General features: G+C 48.7%; 1 pseudogene; it reads left to right on the forward strand.

Moving 5' to 3' along the window:
• LOC147109757 (guanylate-binding protein 7-like) overlaps positions 1-9625 on the forward strand; it is a 367888-nt pseudogene extending 358263 nt beyond the window's left edge.
• Positions 9626-10298: the final 673 nt, after the last annotated feature.

Consider the following 10298-nt stretch of genomic DNA (forward strand, 5'->3'; position numbering starts at 1 on the left):
CCACCTTCAACAGCATTAAACACGACATTGAGAAGGCCGCGCTGCGGGCAGTGGACGAAAACATCCCTTTCCAGGTCGAAAGCGATGCGTCCGACTTCGCTTTAGCAGCCACCCTCAACCAGGATGGGCGGCCCGTAGCCTTTTTCTCAAGAACCCTCCAAGGGCCCGAGATCAGGCACTCCTCAGTAGAGAAGGAAGCCCAGGCCATAGTGGAGGCAGTGCGGCACTGGAGACACTTCCTAGCCGGCAAACGCTTCACCCTGCTTACCGACCAGCGGTCGGTAGCCTTCATGTTTAACAACAAACAGAGGGGTGTTGTGTATGTAACCTGTTCCACCTTAAGAGAGCTTAAGCCTGTTCCACCTTAAGAGATGTACTAATTTCTCAGGCTGCTGTAGGCGTAATACCGGGGGTGAACACACCGGTATATAAGCACTGTGCAGTAATCTTGTATTCAGTGTAGTCCCTACCTCCAACCAGTAAAGACCTGTTTTATTGTTACTGATTAAGTCTGAGTATTAATTACTTGAACAACTCACAGACTTAACACTGGCGACGAGTCAGGTTCTTACCCTGCGGCAGTTACTCCACGGCGGCTTCGTCCACAGACAGGACGTTGAAGAGAGGTTTCAAATCTCACCACCCCACTGGAAGCGACAGGCATTAGGACCCTGAAGCCTCCATCAGCGACTGAAAACTGGAGGACAGAAGACATCCTGCAGCTTCTTTTTCAACCTCGGTGGTGGGTAAGCCAAGCAGCGTTGGCTGCAAAGACAGGGCTGGGGGAAGTCAGAGGTATAAGGGCCATCGATCAAAATCCCTGATAAGGGCCGCACTCGGGCTGAAAGGCGCAGCGTCGGCAGACACTGAAGGTGCGAGAGCCGCGGTGAAAAGCGTGGGCCATCGATCGCGGCGAAGATAAGGGCCGCACTCGGGGGCTGAAGGGAGAAGGCGTCGGGGGACGGGTGAAGACCGCCAAGCGTGGGAAAACCGCCATTTTGTGGGCGGAGGACGACGGCAAGAGCGGGAAGCCGCCATCTTGGATAGCAGTAAAAAAAAAAAAATCTGAGAAATTGCAAATCTGATAAAGTACTACACGGGAATATTAGCAACTTTGATAGTGACATCGAAGATTGGGCCATATATGTTGAACGAGTTAAAAATTATTGTAAGGCCAATAAAATTCGTGAGGCTGATAAAGCACTAACATTATTAAATTTAATGGGTGCGAAGACATACGGGCAATTGAAACACCTGTTATCACCAGATGAACCGGCGGATAAGACGTTCGATGAGATTGTTACTGTCCTGAAAGATCATCTAAACCCCACGCCGCTGATGCTAGCGGAACGATTTAAATTTTATGACAGAAGGCAGCTACAGCATGAAAGCAATGCTGAATATTTGCTGGAATTGCGTAAATTAGCGAAATATTGCCAGTTTGGAACGGGACTGACAGATGCACTACGAGACAAATTTGTGTGTGGTTTATTTAAACAGGATACACAAAAGCGACTGCTCGAGGAGAATGAGCTGACGCTTGAGAAGGCGGTCACTATGGCAGCAGCACACGAAGCCGCAGCGAGAGGCACGGCAGTAATGCAGCTACGGTCACCGGAGCTCAGTGCACACAAATTGGGTGTGAGTTCTGGCAAATGTTATCGTTGTGGAAAGACAACGCATGATCAGAACCAGTGTTGGTTTAAAAACCAAGAATGTAGAACTTGTGGTAGGCTTGGACATATAGCTAGAGTATGCAGGTCAGGGAAGAAGACCAGCAACAAGAAGTCACCGCAAGGAAAATACACAAAAGTACACAAGGTGGCCGAACAGGAGTCCGATTCAGACGCTAGCAGTAATGAACTGGCTGGCTTAAGCAGTATTGAACTGGCTAGCTTAAGGGTACTCAACGTTGGTAAGGGTGCAGACCTCCAGACAATTTGGGTTACTCTTCAGATAGAAGGAGTCCAAGTAAAAATGGAATTGGACACTGGATCGGCATTGTCGGTCATGAATAAGAAAGATTACAGAAGGTTATTCCAACATATTCCCCTACAGGATACGGAGATTATATTGACAACCTACATGGGGCAGAGAGTGTACCCCATCGGGACAATAAAGGTTGCAGTGGCCAACAAGGGCGAAGGAAGTCAAATAATGGACTTATATGTGCTACCGGAGGGAGGTCCACCACTACTAGGCCGGGAGTGGTTTAGAAACATAAATATGGACTGGCATTCGCTAAAAGCCATAAAGAGTGACAACTCGGTGCAGATAATCAGCCCAGACTCTAGAACTGATGATGGTGAGACCAACCCATGTGCAAAAGACAAAGTTTCAGCACAGAATTCCACTGAGCAACAACAACATAGTTTAACAGAGAATTCTGAGTCTGTCAAGTCTACTGATATGCACATTCTTGAGGGACACTGGGCTCGAACTCAACTCCATTTCAAACTACAACAGCAATTAGAACAAATGATTCGCCGTTTTGAGCAAGAGATGAATGAAATAAAAAAGTTCTTTGTTACAGAGTGGGAAAATCTGGAAAGGCAACAGAAGCAACTGATGGAGAAAATGGAGCAGGAGCACACCAACCATCTGCGCGAGGAGGCCGAACGAATCAAAGCTGATTCAGGTTCTGAAGGTGCGTGCCATAATCTGGTGTCAGAAGAGTTAACGGTCAGCCAACTCCTTCATATGCTGAGGGACAAGACTCTGAAATGGGAAAAACTTGAACACGAGCTGCGATCTTCAAAGGAAAAGGGTTCGGAGCTATCAAAAGTCATTGAGATGGCTGATGTGACGACACAGACTGAAATGACTGCAACAGAGCAGCCATTGGATGCCAAAAGTACGCTGACTCATGTCAATGTAGAACAACAGACCGCTGAAACAGCTGCTCCGGTAGAGGGATTGCATAGTCCGATCAATCAATCTCCAAAGGAAGTTGAAGTATTAAAATCACAAATGAGGTCACTAGCAAACGACTTGCTGAAAGTCCAGAAAAAGCTGGATGCAGAGGTACACATGAAGAAGTCTCTTCAGGAAAGATGTCTGGATTTGGAACAAGAGCTGGCTAACGTCCAGCTGGGTATGGAGGAAATAGACGACCCTCTCGCTGACCTGTCGGACGACTCCGAATATTACTATGTCCTGTCCTGCCCAACTTGTAACTTCGACTCCCACCATACAGAAATCATGGAGGAGCACCGAAAGTCTACGGAACATCGGGAGAAGGTGGCTCTACTACGAAAAAAGGAGGAAGAGAAGGAGGAACTGCGCATGCAGCTGGCAGCTGTGGCAGCTGACAATGGAGCCCAGAGAGTCTCCAAGAAGCAGAAAAGGAAAAGTAAAAACAGAAGATGACCCATCTGAACCATTATCACCTCTACCAGATCACACACGTGGTCCCTCCGAACGGAGCCAAATCAGTTCGGAAGTTCAAGCTGTTAAATCCATGAAAGGACTATTGAATGAGTAACGTGAACCGACTACACCACAGAGATTGAATCTGTGAACTGTTTTCCGCAGAGACTGAATCTGTGATATGTTACGTTAAACATGAAGTTATATATGTATATATGTTATTACGTTATGTTAAATGGTGGGGTGACTATAAAGCTAAGAAGGGAGGAGTGTTGTGTATGTAACCTGTTCCACCTTAAGAGAGCTTAAGCCTGTTCCACCTTAAGAGATGTACTACTTTCTCAGGCTGCTGTAGACGTAATACCGGGGGTGAACACACCGGTATATAAGCACTGTGCAGTAATCTTGTATTCAGTGTGGTCCCTACCTCCAACCAGTAAAGACCTGTTTTATTGTTACTGATTAAGTCTGAGTATTAATTACTTGAACAACTCACAGACTTAACAAGGGGGAAGATCAAGAACGACAAAATTCTCAGGTGGCGGATCGAACTCTCCACGTTTGAGTATGATATAATATATAGGCCGGGGGCCCTCAACGAATCCCCCGACGCCCTATCACGAGGGATGTGTGCCAGCATCCAGGGGGACAGGCTACAGGGCCTCCACAATGGCCTCTGCCACCCGGGGGTCACCCGGCTATTCCACTTTATAAAATCCCGTAACCTGCCCTATTCCATTGAGGAGGTCCGGTCCATGCCCAGGGACTGCCGCACTTGTGCGGAATGCAAGCCCCGTTTTTTCAGGCCCACCCGAGCCCACCTGATCAAAGCTACACGGCCATTCGAGCGCCTGAGCTTAGATTTCAAGGGACCACTCCCCTCCACCGACCGCAATGTGTACTTTCTCAACATTGTGGACGAGTACTCCCGCTTCCCATTCGCCTACCCCTGCCCAGATATGACCAGTGCCACAGTCATCAAGTGCCTCGGCAACCTGTTTTGCACGTTCGGCATGCCTAACTACATCCACACTGACAGGGGGGCGTCGTTCATGAGCGATGAACCGTGCCAATACCTGCTGTCAAAGGGGATAGCCACGAGTCGGACCACTAGTTATAACCCCCGGGGTAATGGGCAAGTGGAGAGGGAGAACGCGACAATGTGGAAGGCGGTCACCTTAGCACTAAGGTCTAAAGGCCTCCCCACCTCCCGCTGGCAGGAGGTCCTCCCAGACGTACTCCACTCGATAAGGTCGCTACTGTGTACTGCTACTAACGCCACTCCCCACGAGAAGATGTTTGTTTTTCCCCACAAATCAACCTCAGGAGTATCCCTACCCTCGTGGCTCTCCACCCCAGGGACAGTCCTGTTACGGAAGCATGTGAGGGGCCACAAAACGATCCCCTCGTGGAGGCAGTACACCTACTCCACGCAAACCTACAGTACGCATACGTCAAGCACGCCGACGGGCGTGAAGACACCGTGTCCATAAAGGACCTCGCCTCGGCAGGAAGCGACGACGACGACCCATCACCACCACCCCCAGAAGAACCTCCACCATCCCCAGAAGTACCTGCAACACCCCCAGCACATGGGTATGCCCAGGAGGGCACCACGGACTCCCGGTCGAAACCCGAGGTACTGTTGCGACGTTCAGGAAGGACTATCACACCCCCGGACAGACTAAATCTGTAGAAGGGGTGAATGTGATGAAATATATGCCTTCATCAGCCCATGTGTTTTACCTGCTTGTATTGTGTGAACCGCCCCCTTTTGTTCCTATTGTGTGTATTGGCTACGCCCCTGTCTTTTGCCATATAAAGGTCTCAAAAGCTGTATGAGCCATTCCTACCAGACGAACCCAATGTGGGAAGACCTGTAATGCTGCAATGTTCTTAGTGATTAAAAGCCTTTAGTTGAATCCTTAAACTCCTTGTCTTTGAGTTATTGAAGGCACAACGCGACTGACGGAACCGGCTCACGGGACGCTGAAGAGACTGCTGCCTACTTCCATGAAGGGAGATGGCCAGGCTGGCTGGGGTCGAACTCCTCTGAATACTCCAGCCAGACGGGGTTTGCATACAGAGAAACGTCTCTGATGTGCCCCAGGATGCGGATCATTGCACCCAAGATCAACATCACCGTGGGCAAGAAGATTTGCCTTGTTTGCAATGGACATGTACTTTTGGACCGCTGGTGGTGGCTGCGCAAGTTGAGCAGCACCATGAAGAACTCAACTGTGGACTGGGAAAGATTGGGTAATAACACCCATCGGACAATTACGGGGACACACGGGGGGTTGAGTGTCTGTTGGGACAAATGGTGGGAGCCAGATGAGTGGATCTACATCTGCATGTGGGGTTCAGAAAGCGTTTGCCCCACAGGCGTCTCCATCTTTTTCCAAAGACAGTGGCAGGATGCTGGACAAGGAATGAGGTGGGACGTCAGCTCACGGGCATGCGGACTCCCATACTCCCAGATCCCATTAAACGCCGCTGAGCTCATCACCCGACCCCGCAAGCCCCTGCCCACAGTTCCGGTAGCAAAAGCCCTCAAGGAAGGGTGCCCCACCACGACAAAGGGACCCGGGAATGGATTGGTATTGGTACCCACAGGTCAGGTACTGTACCAAGGGGTCCACTACGCGGTGGCTTCGGTGATTTTAAACCTCACCGAGGTAAGATTGCCAGCGTGGTGCCCCAGGGAAACGGAGCAATTATACCAGGTCCTATCAACAAACATGTTTAAACTGTTTTACGAATTCGACTTTGCCGATGTCGACAGAGCCGAGTTGTACATCACACCACATGAGGTCTTGGACAGAATAGGGAGACAAAGAAGGGGTAAGTAAATTATATTTTCACAGCTTTTAATATAGGAACTTCCGTCATCAACACACTGGATGACATGGAGCTGCAAACCCAGATTAATGGTTTCAAAACACAGCTAAGAAAGATACTGACTGATGAGAATAAGGTAGTGAGTTCTGAGTTACACGAGGACCAGGCCATGACACTACACTTAAAAGAGATTATAGCGGAGCTGGAGAAACACGCCAGAGTGGTAAATGCTCTCATCAGGGAGGATCGGAATGCGTCTGATCAGGCTGCGCAGAACAAAGCTTGTGTGCTATATGGGACGTGGTTACTGGGCGAGGGCCGCAGTAATCTGGAGGATTTAAAGCAAGGCTTAGTCCCCTCCTGGATTAGCAACAAGCACCTCGCAGCCCTCCACCCTTTTGAGAATACATTGAGTCCGTGCCAGCTCAGACTAGCTTCAGAGGCCTACCCAGTCCCAGTGAACTGTGGGCGGTCTAATCACACCATTATGGGTATAGTGGTAAGAATGCCGGTAATGGGAAAGACAGCCAAACCCGCCCCGATATACAGGGTGGAGAACATTGGAGTCATTCAGGGGGGTGCGCACATTCACTACACGGGGCTCCCACCTTACGTCATTCGATGGGAGCATGCAATGACGGGGACCGACCTCTCGGGGTGCCGGAGCCGGGGAGCACACATCATCCTGTGTCCCCAACACTTGAATGCCCATTCAAAACCACAGTGCGGGTTCAGAACTGCTGGCGTGAAGCCTATAAATTGCACCATGGAGGCAATGGCACAAGGCCATGTGCCCCCGCAGGTGGCATATATAGGAGGTGGGACATACTGTGTCACCACTGCAGCGCCCCATTACCAGCATGGACAGCACGGTTGGTGTCCGGTGAGTGACAGCAGCTTCTGTTTCAAGCCCAGGGCAGAAGTTCAAGTGGCCCAAGAGTGAATTGCCCCCATCCCTGAACCTTCCACTGTTCACCTCACTGTGAAAGAGAATTTCTCCGATTTGCAGTGATTCGTTGCACATTTTGGATATATCACTCCCCCTCTCCCTAAACACCTCACCAAGATATTAAAAGCCATTGTTGTTTCACATAAACACTTCTACACACTGGAGCAGAAGACTTTAGAGATGGGGCAGGCATAATGGATATAGTGACCCCACCGTGGTGGGACCTGTTCACTAATATAGAAGTCCCTTCCTGGATTAAGATAGCCTCCCACATCCTTGTAGTGTGCCAGGTTGTCATTGTAGTGTATTTGTTGTTTGTACACTGTAAAAAGGTCAAACATTCGCAAAAGTACGAGAATAGAGGGGAATGGAGGGAGCATTATGTGCGGGTAGAAGAAGAGACACCCGTTTAGATTGATGATGCTTTGTATAAAGTTAAAGTTTTCCCTCCCTCCTCTGTATTATTTTTTTGATGGGTATTCATGTGTTTTTGGATTTTCGTATGTATTTCATTTTTATTATTGAAGTTTATTAGATGTGATTATTATTTGATAATGTGTATATACTAGGTGATGTAGGGGTATAAGGACCCCCTCCACACCTGGAAGTAAGTTATAAGGTTTTTAGCTCCAAGGTATTGCCATCTATAGATGCTTAATGTACACTAGATTTTTCTGAAATGGGAAATGCATGTGTCGTGGGGTCATAGATAGGTAAATACTGGGGATGGTTAGATTGTGGAAGGACAGAAAATTTTGCTCACCCAGAATTATGATACTCCAAGCAAGTTACAGTATCATCAGGGGGAAGTGTAGGATTCGCAAAATTGGATTTCATATTAATAAGAGTTAAATGGCAGAAGAGGCCGTGATTTTAAAGACTGTTTTAAAAGAAGCCCAGAAAAAGGGGCTTACAAAATGGCCACCATACCATGTGATTAGCTCATTGGGACACTTTAAAATGGTTCCTGCGCAACCTCAGACAGCTATGTGGATTGAACCCACAGTAAGTTCTGGAAGCCGTTTCGGAGAGAACGAAACCAGACCCACAGGCATGCATATGGATTAGATGCAGATCCACTCAAGATCGGCCTGGAGACAAAGACCATCAAGATGCTGCCCCAGACAAAAGGGGACATTTTCATATTCATGAGAACAGCACCCAAGACTAGATAACGAGATCAGCAGGACATTCAAAACAATGAAAGCCATTTCCAACCAGAGATGGGCCTGTTACCAGCCGCTTAAATTGATTTTAAATATAATAACTACCCCACTATGCACACAGCCCGCCAAAATTAAAACAAAGACTAACCTGATTTTGGGCGGGAAGTGAGACCTCGGGAAGAAAGGTATATCTGGAGAGACTTTTCGGCAGTTGGGGCAAGCACTCGGAAGCAGTCGGGACAGGCAGGCCAGAGCGAGTTGGAAGGCAGACAGTTGCAAGCCTGTAGCTTGAACACAGACACGCCGGGTTGGAGAGCTGGAAACACGCAGCTTGAATCCGGACACCCAGAAGAAGGAGCAGTCAATCGCAGGCGTTCCGCCCCGGGGAAGCACATCGGGAGATCATCGACCATCCCCGGGCCGTTGCCGGAACGAGAGGCCATAGACCCAGCTTGGGAGAAGAAACAAAAAAATAAAGGTCCCAAGCGAAGAAACCTTCCAGCCACCACAGAAGAGAGGAAAGGAAGCTGAAGAAGCAATGGGAGCCAGCCCAAGGCTCCTCTGACCAGGGTCGAGCCGATGATCCTCGACCCCGCCGACATCCAGGCCTGCCGGTGTCCAGCCGCCCCCGACCCCCACCTCAGGAAAGAGGTGTGGCGCAGTTCGCAGGGGCTCCACGATCCATGTGGAGACAAGACGCCTGAAAGGACCAAACACAGACTCGTTTTCAAAACCTTGCACTTCCCAGTGGGATTGGTGAGCATGTTTCTGGCCCTTCACAATCAGATCTAGATAGGTTTAATAAGGGGGTGGATTTAAGGGTACAATTAACATGAGTTGTTGTCCCTCGATGTTCCGTGTGTTTCCTTATTTCATAATGATCTTTGTAGAGTATAAGATGCCTGTATTTGCTTTAGTTAGTACTGTGTCGTTATGATTTGTTTGTTTGTTTTGCCCTCCCATGTATTCCCTTATCCGCTTGCATTTGATTTGATATTTTTTTCCCATTTGCAATAACGTTTCATTTTGATTCATCAAACTTGGTCTACAAGAGTTTTCTCTACATTGTAGTCCCTGCGCCTAAGTCCAGAGCATAGAATCTAAGGGGCGAGTGGGTCGAACCACTCAAGGTTTTACTGTGCAAGAGAGAGAAACCTCTGGGAAACCTCTCGAGGACGAAAACCCCTTACAATTCCTGGACCGGGCTCTCGATGTGGCTACACTCGTCATGCCTGGTTATTACAGACTCATCCCTTTCGGTGCCAAATTAGCAGTAAATCTGTTCAAAAAATTCTTCTGAGTGAGTTACACCCCTGGCCTTCCCCTTGGGGCTGGAGTTTCGGGGGTGGTGTTTGTGAGGAATTGTATCTTGTACTGTACCCCAAACCGTGATTCGCTAACATATGGAGAGATATCCAGGGGCTAGTCCACAATGAACCTCCCCTGATATAATGCACCACAAGTCACTCTGTTACGCTCCACTCAGAGTTTCGATATACGGGTTGAGTGAGCTTGCTAATTATTCAAGAAGTAAGGAGCTTGCATTGATATAGCGCCTTTCACAACCTCAGGGCGTCCCAACACGCTTCACAGCCAATGAAGTACTTTTGAAGTGTTGTAATGTGGGAAACGCGGCAGCCAATTTGCGCACAGCAAGCTCCCACAAGCAGCAATGTGATAAATGATCAGATCATCTGTTTTAAGTGTGGTGTGTGGATAAATATTGGTCCAGGACACCGGAGAGAACTCCCCTGCTCTTCTTCCAATAATATCATGGGATATTTTTACATCCACCTGAGCGGGCAGGAGGGGCCTCGGTTTAACGTCTCATCCGAAAGACGGCACCCCCGACAGTGCAGCGCTCCCTCAGTAACCAACTTACGTTTATATAGTGCCTTTCACATCCACAGGACGCCCCAAAGCTCTTCGCTGTCAGTGGTGTAACATTTGCATGTTGATTTATCATTGGCCCG

This window comes from Somniosus microcephalus, chromosome 12, assembly GCF_052327205.1.
Source record: "Somniosus microcephalus isolate GS21.2 chromosome 12, FLI_Smic_1.0, whole genome shotgun sequence".
Lineage (NCBI taxonomy): Eukaryota > Metazoa > Chordata > Chondrichthyes > Squaliformes > Somniosidae > Somniosus > Somniosus microcephalus.